We start from the raw sequence: 15,436 nt of genomic DNA, 5'->3' as shown, positions 1-15,436 counted from the left end.
CACCAGCAAAAACACAAGATAGTTCTCCTCATATTACATGCAGGGATGCCCTTTTATGAGAATGGAGTGATCAAATTATTTTTCAACAAAGGGTAGATTGATTTTAAATTTGTTCATTCTAAATATAGTCGGAAGAATTTTCATTTGCATCTCATAATAAATAACTTCAGGCACATCCAAATACAGAGATCAAAGGAAGGAAACAAGCTATTTCACAACTAGTTAGTAAAACAGTACTACTATTAGCAGTACATTTGATATTATGGAATACATCATACATTTTCCAGACTTATTTTCCATTTCACTTACCTTTTCGAATTCCTCTTTTTCCCTTTTATCCAGAATATCAATTTTAAACACACCTAATTTCTTCCAAATTCTGAAGCACTTAACATAAGGAAGAAAATCTTCCTTTGCACCAGCTCTTCCTGATAGACGAGAATGCTTGCATATGACGGTTAGTTCTTGTCCATGTCAGAATTTCGCACAGTAGCTGAGTCCTCCCTCAAATGATGAGGTTAAGAAACATTTATCTAAGATTTTAACCCAGTTCACCAGTTGAGGTCCAATATATATATATTTATCTTGCACCATTAGGCCTGGACTCCCACGATCCCACATCTCGGTAAATGTCACAACGAATGTGTTGTTTTATTTGGTTTGATCTCAAACTGGCTGCAACCTGATAGCATTTAAAACAAATGTGACAAAATATTTAGGAACGTGCTTCCTGCTGTGAAACATATAGCATGAGTCTTGAAGGTTGGTGGTGGCAGAATAATTGCAAATAAAATCTACAGTACTTAGAGTCCAAGATCTTTCCATAGTAACCATTAATGGGGAAAGATCATTTGGAGATGATAAGCTATGTCCCAATGTATATGAGGAGAAATTGATAAACAATTGTGTCTTTAAACAACCCAGCCAGTTTAAAGTAATTTCCCTGGTCCCAGCAAGCAAATTTAATTTTACATCTTAAATAAAAGCAAAACACTGCTAATGTTAGAAAACTGAAAAAGGCTATAGAAACTCAATGGGTCTGGCAGGATTTGTGGTAAGAGAAATTAAGTTACAAATGGAGAGTCCTTTAAGGTTTTGAAGAAGAGCTACATCAGACTCAATACACTAACTCTGGTTGACAGAATTACTGTTTTGAGTGTGATATGGCTTTTCACGGTCATTAGATGCCTCATTGCATTTTATATTTTTTGTAGATAATGTGGTAGCATAAGGAATGCAGGAGCTATTTTGTGTATCGTAAACTCACACAAACTGCAATCTGATAGTGACCAGATAATCTGTTTTGTGATGTTGATTCTGAGATAAATATTGGCTAGGACCCAAGAACAACTTTTCTGCACTTCATCAAAATAATGCTTTAAAATCTTACGCAACCACCAAAGAATTCAAAAGAGAATTAAATATTGGGAGTTGGTGATGTCGTAGCAATGTCACTTGGTTCAAAATGCAGTTCTGGATCAATGGTGCTGGAAGAGCACAGCAGTTCAGGCAGCAAAAGCCCTTCATCAGGAATAAAGGCAGAGAGCCTGAAGCGTGGAGAGATAAGCTAGGGGAGGGTGGGGGTGGGGAGAGAGTAGCATAGAGTACAATGGGCGAGTGGGGGAGGAGATGAAGGTGATAGGTCAGGGAGGAGAGGGTGGAGTGGATAGGTGGAAAAGGAGCTAGGCAGGTCGGACAAGTCCGGACAAGTCAAGGAGACTGGAAGTTTGAAACTAGGATGAGGTGGAGGAAGGAGGAATGAGGGAGCTGTGCAGTTCACCTACTCTCTTGAAACAGTATTTTGCGACCCAAAAGAGCAGATGGTGAAATTTAGAATTACAAGTTAATGACACTTGACTATGATTTATTGTCACAAAAACTTGGGACCTCAAGAGGAAACATAATTGATTATCCACTTGGCAATTGTAGTTGAAGGTGGATGCTTTAGCTTTATCTTTTGTACTGATATGCTGGACTCCCCTATAGACTCCTTCCCGATGTTCTTTAGGAGAGGAAATTTGCCATCCTAATGTGGTCTGGCCTACATGATTCAAAAGCCCTACATGGATCAATTGTTTCCTGATGAAGGGCTTTTGCCCGAAACGTCGATTTTGCTGAAGCTCCTTGATGCTGCCTGATTCCAGCACCATTGATCCAGAATCTGGTTTCCAGCATCTGCAGTCATTGTTTTTACCTTGTTTTCTGAAATAGCCCAATAACCCATTCAGCTGCGTCAAATCACTACAATGTCGAAAGAAAGCAATGACTTGGATGGACAAGCCAACATTAACCAAAGAACCATGAAGGATTATGTCAAACATAGATTTGTTAACACTGAAAAGTACTCTGGGGTCTTGTGCCAAAATTAGCAGACTTGTCCCACAGATTAGTCAAGCAATATTCTGATATAGTCATGTTTACAGAATCATCTCGCAGTCACACCATTATCATCACTCGGTATGTCCAGTCCTACTGGCAAAATTGCCCACCAGAGGAAGTAGCACTGTGCTATATAGTTAGGAGGGAGTTGCCCTGGGAGTCCTCAACATTGACATCAGATTCTATAAAGTACCATGACATCAAGCCAAACATGACAAGGATACTGATTACCTGATCCTGCTGATTACTACATATCACATTCCTAACCACTTTTGACTGATGATTCATTACTTCTCCATTTGAGAATAAGCCACTGTGGACCATCAGCAGCTACAGAAATTTTTCAAACTATAATTTACAAGCTACTATGAGCATTTCCTTCACTCTACCATCAAGTTGTGAAACCAACTCTGATTTAATGAAGAAAACAGGAGAGCTTGCCTGGAGCAGCATCAGGTATACCTAAAAATGAGCTGTCAACTCAGTGAAGCTACAATGCACAACTAATTGCATGCCAAGTAGCAAAAACAGAATGTAACAGACATGGCTATGGGGGACAAGACTAGAGTGGTGCTGGAGAAGCACAGCAGGTCAGGCAGCATCTGAGGAGCAAGAAAATTGATGTTTCGGGCAGGAGCCCTTCATCAGGAAGGAGTCTATGGGGGAGTCCAGTGTATCAGTACAAAAGATAAAGCTGAAGCATCCATCTTCAACTAGAATTGCCAAGTGGATAATCAATTATGTTTCCTCTTGAGGTCCCAAGTATCACAATTGTAAGTCTTTAACCAATTCAATTCACTTCATGTGCTATCAAGAAACAGCTGAAGGCATTGCATATTGGCTATGGGCCCTTATCACATTCCAGCAATTGTCCTCAAGATTTGTTTCCTTGAACTAGCTGGACCCCAAACCATCTGTCCCCGTTCAGTTACAATACAAGCATCCAGCCAGCAATTTGGATAATTGTTCGGCTATGTCCTGTGCACAAACAATAGTATTCAAGAGGCAGCTAGATGTAGCACTTGGGGTGAATGAGATCAAAGGTCATAGGGAGAAAGCAGGATTAGGCTATTGAGTTTGACAATTAGCCACGATTGTGATGAATGGCAAAGTAGACTGAAAAGGCCAAATGGCCCTCTCCTGCTAATATAATTCTATGTTTCTATGTTTCACACTCATCTAGCCAATTATGTTGAATCAGTCTATTCTTGAACATCAGCAACAAGTCATCAACTATCAAACTGCACTTGAAAAGGAATAACTTGCTCTGACACTCAGTTCAGGTTCCACCAGGCTAATCAGCTCCTGGTCTTATTATATCCTTCATTCAAACACAGGTAAAAGAGTTGAACCCCTGGTGTGAGATGAAATAGAATGGCTCTTGACATCAAGGTTAACCTTTTACCTAGTATGGCATCAGGGAGTCTCAGCAAAACTGAAGTCCATGGGTCTCAGGAAGAAAACTTTTCCCTGTTTGGACATATATTTAGCACTATGAAGATGCTTGTAGTTGTTGAAGGTCAGTCATCTCAGTTCCAGAGCATCTCTGCAAGAGTTCCTCAGGGTAATGTCCTAGGCGCAAATATCTTCAACTGCTTCAACAACGTAAGGTCAGAAATGGAGATTTTTATGGAAGATTGCACAATGGTCATCACAATTCACAATACGCAGATGTTGAAGCAGTATGTATCTAAATGCAATAAGACCAGGAGAATATCGAGGCTCAGACTGATTGGTGAGAACTAACATTCACACCATACAAGTGCCAGCTAATGGTCTTCTTCAACAAGAGAGAACTAGCCATCATCCCTAGATCATCAATGACATTACCAACACTAAACCTCATATAAAACACCCCAATTGATTGACACCCCATTCACGACATTCAACCCTTCAGTAATGATGCACAGTGGCAACAGTATGTACCACCTACAAGATACACTGCAGTAATTCATCAAGACTCCTTCAACAGCACTGTCCAAACCCATGAGGTTTACCAAACAAAAAGAAGTAGCTACTGAAATCCAATCACCTACAATTCTCTTCAAAGCCACACATCATCTTGACTTGGAACTATACCACCATTCCTTAATTGTTGCTAAGGCAAAATCTTAGAACTTCCTCCCTAACAGCAATATGGATGCACTTACCCAATCCAGTGGTTCAAGAAGGCAGTTCACCTTCACCTTCTCCAGGGTAATTAGGGGTGGACAATAGATGTTGACCAAATCAGCGACACCCATATTTCATGAATGAATTTTTTAAAAACCATGAAATATTGCTCTAACTCTAAGCCCCATTCCTTAAATATTGAATTCATTCATTTTTCTGGCAATAGTTTGTAAGTAAGTTAGTCTGTTCACAAACTTGGCATTACATTTAACTCTGAAATAAGCTTTCAACCTTTATCATACCATGAAGGCCACCTACTTCCATTTCTGTAAGTTCTCAGCTCATTTGTCAATGTAATCATCATTCTTGGGTTTTACCTCCAGATTCAATTAATCCAATACACATCTGACTGGCCTCACATAGTTTTCCACAAAAAAACTTAAGGCCAAGAAACCAATCTGCCCATGGCTTAAATTGCAATAATTCCTGGTACAAATACCACCCATGTGTGTGCTAACTTACATTGGCCCCCAGTCAACCTCTTGATTTCGAAAGCAGAGGTAGAAGGTCTCTTATTAGCAGAATAAATGTTTGGTCAATAACATCACCAATAATCTCCCAAAAAACAGTAAACAACCCTCATACAAATTTCAATCATTCACGTTTTTGTGCTGCATTAATTGATTTCAGCATTTAATCATTCGACATAATCTCTCCTTCTATGCTTTAAAGTCATATTGTTTTCTAATGTTCCTGTGAAGCACTTTGAGACATTTAATAATGTTAAAGCTACAGTACTGCTGTTATTGTTAATTCACTGGTCTGGTGAAGAGACACACCTAAACATTAATCTGTCTCTGTGTAAAGATGGATTGGCCTGCTATATATATCTATAACTTCCATATTACATTGTTCATCTCAGCAATAGCTATTCAATCTATGTAATTCAGATGTCATTGTAACTCTTTACCTCAATCTAAGGAACTAGATAGGAAATTAAACCACATTGTTCAAAATTATTTGTTGGGTGTTTAAATTATTTGTTGGGATGTGGGCACTGCTGGCATCTGTAGCCCATCCTTAACTGCTCTGGAATTGAATAGACATATCAGAAGACAGTTAAGGGTTAATCACATTGCCATGGGTCTAGAATCACATCTAGGCCAGATCAAGTAAAGATTACAGATTTCCTTCCTTTATAACTATTGGTGCTGGTTTCATGGTCAACCTTATTGATATTTATTTTGAAGATTTATTGATTGAACTAAAATTCTATCAGCTTGAGCTTTCAGATTACTAGTATAGCAACATTATTGCTATGCTGCTGTTTCTGCTTAGTTCTGTCCAGATTTCATTATTGAAAACTCAACCTAACTATTCTAATTCCATTTTCCATTTTCCAGCACTTGGCTCATTGTCGTGTATGCCTTGGCATCCGAAATATGCCTTAAATATTATGAGGGTTTCTGCCTCTATCATCCTTACAGGAAGTGAGTCCCACCAACTTCTGGTGAAAAAAATTTCCTCCCATCTCTTCTAAACCTCCTCCCCCTTACCTTAAATCTATGCCCCTTGGTCATTGCTCCCTCCACCAAGGACAAAAAATCCTTCATGTCTATTATATCTATGCCCCTCACAATTTTATACAACTCGCTCGGTCTCCTCTGCTCCAAGGAAAACAACCCCAGTCTATTCAATTTCTTTTCATAACTAGAACTCTCCAGTCCTGACAACATTCCGGAAAAAAATAACTGCAGCTGCCTCCCTAGTGTAATCATACCCCTCCTAAAATGTGGGCTCCAGAATTGCACACAATACTCTAGCTGTGGTCGAACCAATCTTTTACAGAGTTCCAGCACAACATGCCTGTTCTTAAAATACATGCCTCAGCTAATAATGGTATGTATCCTATATGACTTCTTAAACACTTCATCTACATGTCCTGATGCCTTAAGAGACCAGTGCAATGCATACCGCTGATCCTCAGTCTTCACAAGGTCTTATAAAGTTATTAGATTGTTATGGTTAGAGATCTACCAAAAGCTATCCATGAAATGGTTTCTTCCTCTATGAAATTATTTTTCAATAAACAGCCTATTGCGATAAGATGATAGTCATTATAATGAGAAAATAATTTTTACAAACTGTACATAGATTACACATGATATTTAAAATGTAACACTTCATTCTAATAAAAAGATCATAGCATTAAATGGCTCATAAATTAAATCCATTATCAAATAAGGTGCACAGGGCTAAATAACTGTTGGTGATGTTACAGCACGTGATTCATGTTTTTATATCAAGTTCCTAACTCGCCCATTTGAATTGAATCGCTCCTTCTAGATGATAGAGATCACAAAATTAAAACAGAAAGTGCTGGAAAAACTTAGCAGGTCTGGCAGGTGTGGAGAGAAAAAAAGTCACATTTTTTGTCTGATATGGTGCTTTTTGTTTCCCAGGAAGTCATACCAGATTCAAAACATTAACCTTGTTTCTCATAGATTCATAAACACTTACAACTCAGGAGGGGGTCATCGTGTCAGTAGAGATCCAGTTATACTAACCCATTTCCTGGAGGCTATGGCAATGCAAGTGAATCTATAAATGCTGTTTAAATATTATGAGAGTTTCTGACTCACTCATTCAGCCAGTTCCAGGCTCCCACCTGACTCTGAGTGAAAACATTTCACCTCAATTCTCTGCTTCCTACCTCTTAGTTTACTTTTATGTCCCTTGGTTATTGATCTGTCTACTTTTTCTCTCCACAGATGCTGCCCACACCTGCTGAGTTTCTCCAGAATTTTGTGTGCTTATTTCACATCTCCAGAATGTGCAGTACTGTGCTTTTAAATGTATAGGTCAAGATTTAGAAAGTGCTATCAAAGAATTCTTGGTGAGTTACCACAATGCATATCGCAGATGGTACATATACTGCCACTGTACATCAATGAAGGGAGTGAATGTTCAAGGTGGTGGATAAGGTGCTAATCAAATGGGCTGCTTTGTCTTGGATGGTGTCAAGCTTCTTAAGAGTTGCTGGAGCTGCATCCATTCAGGCAAATGAGGAGTATTCCATCACACTCCTGGCCCGTGCCTAGTAAGTGGACAGGCACGAGGGATATGGAAGGTGAATTACTCGCTGCAAAACCTTTAGCCTCTGACCAGCTTTCATAATCACAGTATTTATTTGGCTAGTCCAGTTCAGTTTTTGGTCAATGGTCAACCACAGTGATGCTGACATCATTGAACGCCAAGAGGTGATGGTCAAGATTCTTTCTCGTTGAAGATGGCTGTTCCCTGGCAATTGTATGATGTAAATGTTACTTACCATATTTTTGCCCAATCCTTGATGTTTAGATTACAGTAGTGCTGGAAAAGCACAGCAGGCCAGGCAGCATCAGAGTCACAGGAAAATTGACCTTTCGGGCAAAAGCTCTTCATCAGGAATGAGGATGGGAGCCTTGGGGCTGGAGAGATAAATGGGAGGGGGTGGGGCTAGGGAGAAGGTAGCTGAGAGTGCAATAGGTGGATGGAGGTGAGGGTAAAGATGATAGATCAGAGAGGAGGTTGGAGCGAATAGGTGGGAAGGAGGATTGACAGGTAGAACAGGATATGAGGATGGTGCTGAGCTGGAAGGTTGGAACTGGGGTAAGGTGGGAATAGGAGAAATGAGGAAATTGGTGAAGTCCACATTGATGCCATGAGGTTGAAGGGTCCTGAGGCAGAAGATGAGGTGTTGTCCCTCCAGGCGTCGAGTGGGGAGGGAGTGGCGATGGAGGAGGCCCAGGACCTGCATGTCCTTGGCAGAGTGGGAGGGGGAGTTGAAATGTTCGGCCACAGGGCTGTGGGGTTGATTGGCACGATTACCCGGAGAAGTTCTCTGGCACGCCCTGCGAGAAGGTGTCCGGTCTCCTGGAAGAGACTGCATCGGGAGCAACGGATACAATAAATAACGTGTGGAAGTGCAAGTGAAACTGTGGAAGGCTCCTTTAGGGCTTTGGACAGAGATGAGGGGGGAGGTGTGGGTGCAGGTTTTGCAATTCCTGCGGTGGCAGGGGAAGGTGCCAGGAGGGGAGGGTGGGTTGTAGGGGGCATGGTCCTAACCAGGTAGTCACTGGGAGAATGGTCTTTGCGGAAAGCGGATAGGAGTGGGGAGAGAAATATGTCCCTAGTGGTGGGGTCTGTTTGTAGGTGGCAGAAATGTCAGCGGATAATGTGATTTATGCTGTGGTTGGTGGGGTGAAAGGTGAGGACCAAGGGGGTTCTGTCCTTGTTGCAGTTGGAGGGGTGGGGTGCAAGTCGGAGGTGCGAGACATGGATGAGATGCATTGGAGGGCATCCTCAACCACATGGGAAGGGAAATTGTGGTCTTTAAAGAAGAAGGCCATCTGGTGTGTTCTGTGGTGGAACTGGTCCTCCTGGAAATTGGGAGGAATTGGGAATACGGGATAGCATTTTTGCAGGAGTTAGGGTGAGAGGAGGTGGGTTTGTAGAAAATGTCAGTGTTGAGTCAGTCATCGTTGACGGAGATGGAGAGGTCCAGGAAGGGGAGGGAGGTGTCAGAGAGGGTCCAGGTAAATTTAATGTCGGGGTGTAATGTGTTGGTGAAGTTGATGAACTGTTCAACCTCCTCATGGGAGCACGAAGTGGCGCCAATGCAGTCATCAGTATAGTGGAGGAAAAGATAGGGAGTGGTGCCAGTGTAACTCCACAAGATGGACTGTTCTATGTAGCCGACAAAGAAACAGGCAAGCTGGGGCCCATGCAGGTGTCCATGGTTATTCCTTTTGTCTGGAGGAAGTGGGAAGATTCGAAGGAGAAATTATTGAGGGTGAGGACCAGTTCAGCCAAACGAATAAGAATGTCAGTGGAAAGGTACTGGTGGGGATGTCGGGAGAGGAAGATACGGAGGGCTTGGAGGCCCTGGTCATGGAGGATGGAGGTGTAGAGGGACTGGATGTCCATGGTAAAGATAAGGCATTAGGGGCTGGGGAAATGGAAGTCTTAAAGGAGGTGCAGGGTGTGGGTGGTGTCCTGAACGTATGTGGGGAGTTCCTGGACCAGGTGAGAATAGGACAGTATTGAGGTAGGTGGAGATGCATTCAGTGAGGTAGGAACAGGCTGAGATGATGGGTCGGCCGGTGTAGTCAGGTTTGTGGACATCCATGAAAGTTTCACCTGCACTTCCACATGTTATTTATTGTATCAGTTGCTCCCGATGCAGTCTCCTCAACTTTGGGGAGACCAGACGTCTTCTAGCAGAGCACGTCAGAGAACATCCCAGGGACACCCACACCAATCAACCCCACTGCCCTGTGGCAGACCATTTCAACTCCCCCTCCCACTCTACCGAGGACATACAGGTCCTGGGCCTCTTCCATCGCCACTCCCTCACCACCTGACGTCTGGAGGAACAACGGCTCATTTTCCACCTCGGGACCCTTCAACCCCATGGCATCATTGTGGATCACCGGTTTCCTAATTTCTCCTACTCCCACCTTACCCCAGTTCCAACCTTCCAGCTCAGGACTGTCCTCATGACTTGCCCAACCTGTCAATCTTCCTTCCTACCTATCCGCTTCACTCTCTTCTCTGACTTATCACCTTTACCCCCACCTCCATCCACCTGTTGCACTCTCAACTACCTTCTCCCTAGGTTCACGCCCCTCCCAATCATCTCTCCACCCCAAGGCTCCCAGCCTCATTCCTAATGAAGGGCTTTTGCCTGAAAGGTCGATTTTCCTATTCCTCAGATGATACCTAACCTGCTGTGCTTTTCCAGCACCACTCTAATCTTGACTCTAATCTCCAGCATCTGCAGTACTCATTTTCGCCAAACCTTGATGTTGCCCAGATCTTGCAGTATATATGGACATGAATTCCCCAATACTGAGGAGTTTGGAATGTTGTTGAGTATTGTACAATCACCAGCAAACTTCCCTACTTTTAAACTTACGGAGGGAAGTAACTAAAGATGATTGGTCCAAGGACACTATCCTTAGGAAGGGGATCTTGAAGCAGCATGGTAGTGAGCTAGGAGACCTAGGTTCAAGTCGACCTGCTCCTGGGTACAATAACGCCCCTGAACAGGTTGAAATATAAAATACAGCGAAGAACACCTGAAATGATGTCCTGGGGCTGAGCTGACTCACCTCGAACAAGCACAAATTCTCCTCTATATTGGATATGACTTCAACCAGCAGAGAGTTTTCCCTATGTTTCTCATTGACACTGGTCGATGGCACATACAGTCAGAGAGTCATAGAATTATACTAACCCTTTGGTTTAACTCATCCATGCTGATCAAATATCGTAAACTAATCTACTCCCACTTGCCAGCATTTAGCCCATGTCTCTCTAAACCTTTCCTGCTTATGTACCCATCCAGATGCCTTTTGAATGTTGTAATTGTACCCATCTCCACAACTTCCTCTGGCAGCTTGTTCCATAATGCAACACGTTCTGTTTGAAAATGTTGCCTCTCAGATGTCTTTTAAATATTTACCTTCTCACCTGAAACTTTTGTCTAGTTTTGGACTCTCCTATCCTGGGAAAAAAACCTTGACTATTCACTCTTTCAATGACTCTCATGATTTTATAAACCATTATAAAGGCACCACTCAGCTTCCGCTTCTCCAGGGGTAAAACGACCTAGTGTATTCAGCCTCTCCCTCTAGCTCAAGTCCTTCAAACTCAGCAACATTCTCGTCAATTTTTTTTTAACTCTTCCAAATTTAACAACATCTTTTCTACAGCAGGGAGACCAGAATTGAATGTAGTATTCTAAAAGTTGCCTCACCATATTCCTGTAAAGCTGTAACATGATATCACAATTCCTATCCTCAATGCACTGACAAATGAAGACAAACGTGCCAAACACCTTCTTCACCACCTTGTCTACATGTGACTCCACTTTCACGGAACCATGCATATGCAACCCTCGCTCCTTTGTTTGGCAACACACCCCAGGGCTGTACTACTAACTGTATAAGTCCTGCCCTCGTTTTCCTTACCAAAATGCATCACCTCACATTTATCCAAATTAAACAGTCCATTGGCCCACCTGATCAAAGTTTCAATCTACTCAAAGATAACCTTCTTCATTGCCTACTACACCACCAATTTTGGTGTAATCTACAAACTTTGGTGACACAGTGGTTAGCACTGCTGCCTCACAGCGCCAGAGACCCGGGTTCAATTCCCGCCTCAGGCGACTGACTGTGTGGAGTTTGCACGTTCTCCCCGTGTCTGCATGGGTTTCCTCCGGGTGCTCCGGTTTCCTCCCACAATCCAAAGATGTGCAGGTAAGATGAATTGGCCATGCTAAATTGCCCGTAGTGTTAGGTAAGGGGTAAATGTAGGGGTATGGGTGGGTTGCGCTTCGACGGGTCGGTGTGGACATGTTGGGCCAAAGGGCCTGTTTCCACACTGTAATGTAATCTAATCTAACTTACTAACCACACTTCCAGTATCCACATCTAAATCATTTATATAAATGATGAAAATGTTGTGTTGATATCAAGGCCAATCACTCTCACATCACTTCTGGAATTCAGTTCTTCTGCCCATGTTTGGACAAAGGCTCTAATAATTGTCACTCATCTCATGACCTCATGGAACCCAAACGGAGCATCAGTGAGCAGGTTATTCTTTTGCAAAGGTATCTTCACAGCAAACTCATTGACTGAAGCCAATGCTGTAGTTGTACTGGATAGCTTGCCTGGGGACATGATTAGTTTTGCAACACATCTTCAGTTCATTTGTCAGAATGTTGTCCGGGCCCTTAGACTTTGCAGTATCCTGTGTCTTCAGGCATTTGTTGATGCTTGTTCATTATTTGTTCACATGGAGTGAATTGGATTGTTTGAAGGCTGACATCTGTGATGCTAGCAACCTCAAAAGGAGGCTGAGATGTATCATCCACTCGACACATCTGGCTGAAAATACAAATGCTTCAAAGTTTTCTTTGTACTGATCAGTTGGGACATCCATTGCTGAGGATTGAGATATTTGTGGAGCCTCCACTTCATAATAGTTCTTTGCCATTCATGGCAGAACTTCGATCTGATCTATTGGTTAAGGGATTACTTAGACCTGTCCCTTGCTTGTTGTTTTGGCATGTAAATCATCCTAGATTGCAGCTTCTCTAGGTTGAAATCACATTTTTAGGTATGCCTGGGGCTGCTCTTGGCAAGTCCTTCTGTTCTCTTCCCTGAACCAGGGTTGATCTCCTCATTTTATGGTAATACTTGAGTGGATCATATACCAGACCTTGAGGTCACAGATCATAGCTGAATACAGTTCTCTAGTGGGTTTTCTCTCTCAATGTTATTCAGCTCACCTCAGTATATAAGCACCATGCCTCCATGAGGCCACTCACATAATGTTGCCACCACTAGGGCCTTGCAGGTTTCCCATTACCAGCACCATATTCAAATTCCAGCTATGCAGCTGTTCAAATGCTGCAAACCAGGTAAAGCATGTCACATTTGTATGGAAGATGGCCAATACAGAAAAGTTGTCACTGAGCTTTACTAACAGAGACTTGATGGATGGTGTGGTTCCCTCTGCATTCCAGCATACTGCATCCCCGAGTTAATTTCTTAAAATTTCCCACCACAGTAGTGGCCCATGATAAATTCTTTGGCTTCAATGAACAGATTGACCCCCTCCCATCCAGGGACAGACTGTAACCCAACACCCAACCCCACCCCCCCCACCCCCAATCAAATGGAATGACAACTTCAACTAATGACCCACCAGTCCTCTCATGCAGACCTGTGAATTTTCACCTATCTCTGGATTGTTGCACTCGACAATGATATGAACCCCAGACCTTGAACACCCCGAGGGCTGATTGACTGTGCCTAAACTCCGGACTCATATCATACAATGCCCTCAACTAACATTGTCAATACCACCTAACTGACAACACTCCCAGTACACATAGACAAAGAGGACCACCAATTTGACTGAGACAATGTAACCATCTTAGGACAAGCTAAACAAAGATATGCACGGGAACTCTTACAGGCCTGGCTTTCAACTCGCAATGCCATCAACAAGCATGTTGACATAGATCCCATATACAAACCACTGCAAAGGAAAACTGGATATGATACCACCTACCTTAACAGACCAGGACATATAAATATCAAGCAGAGTAGAGCAACAACACTTCACGGAAGTCACAGTGATGGCATTATCTAGTATGGTGAGGAAACACTTGCATGATGACCCACCAGCTCATTGAGCTAATCTACAACCACAAACAAACAATGAAACTCCCAGTGGACTAGTCTGAGGAGTATGGCCCTTAGTCCTTGAGACATGGCCATTTGGCCAAAGCACATTCAATGTGTTTGCCATATGGTTTACAGGCATATGCTGCAGATGTGGCACTGACAAAAGCAACACACAACCCCACCCTCATTTGGCTGATCACTGGTGGCAAACACATACAAATGATATTGTCCTCATTTCAGGCATATATCTTAAATATAAATGGAAATAGTTATTTACCAAACCATGCCTGAATGTTGTCTAAGTCTTGCCATATTCTGGCCACAGATTGCATCAGTATCTGAAGAGTTGCGAATGATGCTGAACATTGTGTATTCATCAGCAAACATCTACACTGTTGAGAAAAGATTTCTGATGAAGTAGCTTAAAATGGCTGGGCAAAAGAAATTTCCCTAATGAACTCATAATGGAGGTTCTGAAGCTGAGATGCTTGGCCAGCCAAGAGGGAATTGGATTTATCAAGTCTAAAGGTAACAAAGGCAAGAATACAGATTTCAGTAACACATGAGCTGAGGCAGGAGCAAAGTCAGGCAATGTTACTGAAGTAGAAATAGGCATATTTCGTGATCACACCATTTCTAGGCTGGAGAGATAAAAGTTTAGCAGTTCTAACACTGAATTAACTCGAGATCAATGAGTGAGCTAATTCTTAGCTGATCAGTTTTATTTCATAGTGGAAAGTTTGTAAGTAGTTAAAGCAGAGAAAGATAGAAGATTATGGGCAATGAAATTACTTTTATATTGCTATGTCAAACAGCTGGCATTGACACATTGGCTTCAACACAAAATAACTTAAATACCTTAATATCCCCCACGACTCAGTTAGGGAATGACACAGCCAGACCAGGTACACCTTCCACTATAGTTGTACAATGGAAATGGAATGATGAGGGTGTGCCAAGCAGGCTAAGATAAAAGGTAGAGAGGAGGGACTTGGGGAGGGGCGTTAGGAATGCGATAGGTGGAAGGAGGTTAAGGAGAGGGTGATAGGCCGGAGAGGGGGTAGGGGCGGAGAGGTCGGGAAGAAGATTGCAGGTCAAGAAGGCGGTGCTGAGTCCGAGGGTTGGGACTGAGATAAGGTGGGGGGAGGGGAAATGAGAAAGCTGGAGAAATCTGCATTCATCCCTTGTGGTTGGAGGCGGAAGATGAGGTAGAATATGGCAAGACTTCGACAATATTCAGGAATAGGTTGGTAAATAACTATTTCCATTTGTATTTAAGATATATGCCTGAAATGAGGGCAACACTTCCTCCAGGCGTCGTGTTGCCGTGGTCTGGCGATGGAGAAGGCCAAGGACCTGCATGTCCTTGGCGGAGTGGGAGAGGGAGTTAAAGTGTTCAGCCACGGGGCGGTTGGGTTGGTTGGTTAGTGCGGGTGTCCCAGAGGTATTACAGGGGAAGGTGCCAGGAGTGGAGGTTGGGTTGGTGGGGGGTGTGGACCTGACGAGGGAGTCGCGGAGGGAGTGGTCTTTTCGGAACGCTGATAGAGGAGGGTAGGGAAATATATCTTTGGTGATGAGGTCTGTTTGGAGGTGGCAGAAATGACGAAGGATGACACGATGTAACTGGAGGTTGGTGGGGTGGTAGGTGAGGACCAGTGGGGTTCTGTCCTGGTGGTGATTGGAGGTGCGGGGTTCAA

General features: G+C 43.0%; 1 protein-coding gene across 3 annotated transcripts in view; it reads right to left on the bottom strand.

The window, feature by feature from the left end:
* The window catches only part of si:ch73-340m8.2 (proto-oncogene tyrosine-protein kinase LCK), a 107,980-nt gene that overhangs the window by 83,697 nt on the left and 8,847 nt on the right, over positions 1-15,436 (bottom strand). Inside the window, exon 1 of one of the 3 annotated variants that reach the window (XM_043682504.1) lies at positions 310-613. The exons of the other annotated variants lie outside the window; for them this stretch is intronic. The gene's annotated coding sequence lies outside the window, so the exon portion shown is untranslated. Of the gene's footprint in view, positions 1-309; positions 614-15,436 lie in introns of those variants that run through there. 3 annotated transcript variants of the gene reach the window in all.

The sequence above is a fragment of the Chiloscyllium plagiosum genome, chromosome 3 (genome assembly GCF_004010195.1).
Source record: "Chiloscyllium plagiosum isolate BGI_BamShark_2017 chromosome 3, ASM401019v2, whole genome shotgun sequence".
Classification (NCBI taxonomy): Eukaryota; Metazoa; Chordata; class Chondrichthyes; order Orectolobiformes; family Hemiscylliidae; genus Chiloscyllium; species Chiloscyllium plagiosum.
Note: the sequence above shows the minus strand (reverse complement) of the source record. Positions and strands in the feature narration are given on the sequence as shown.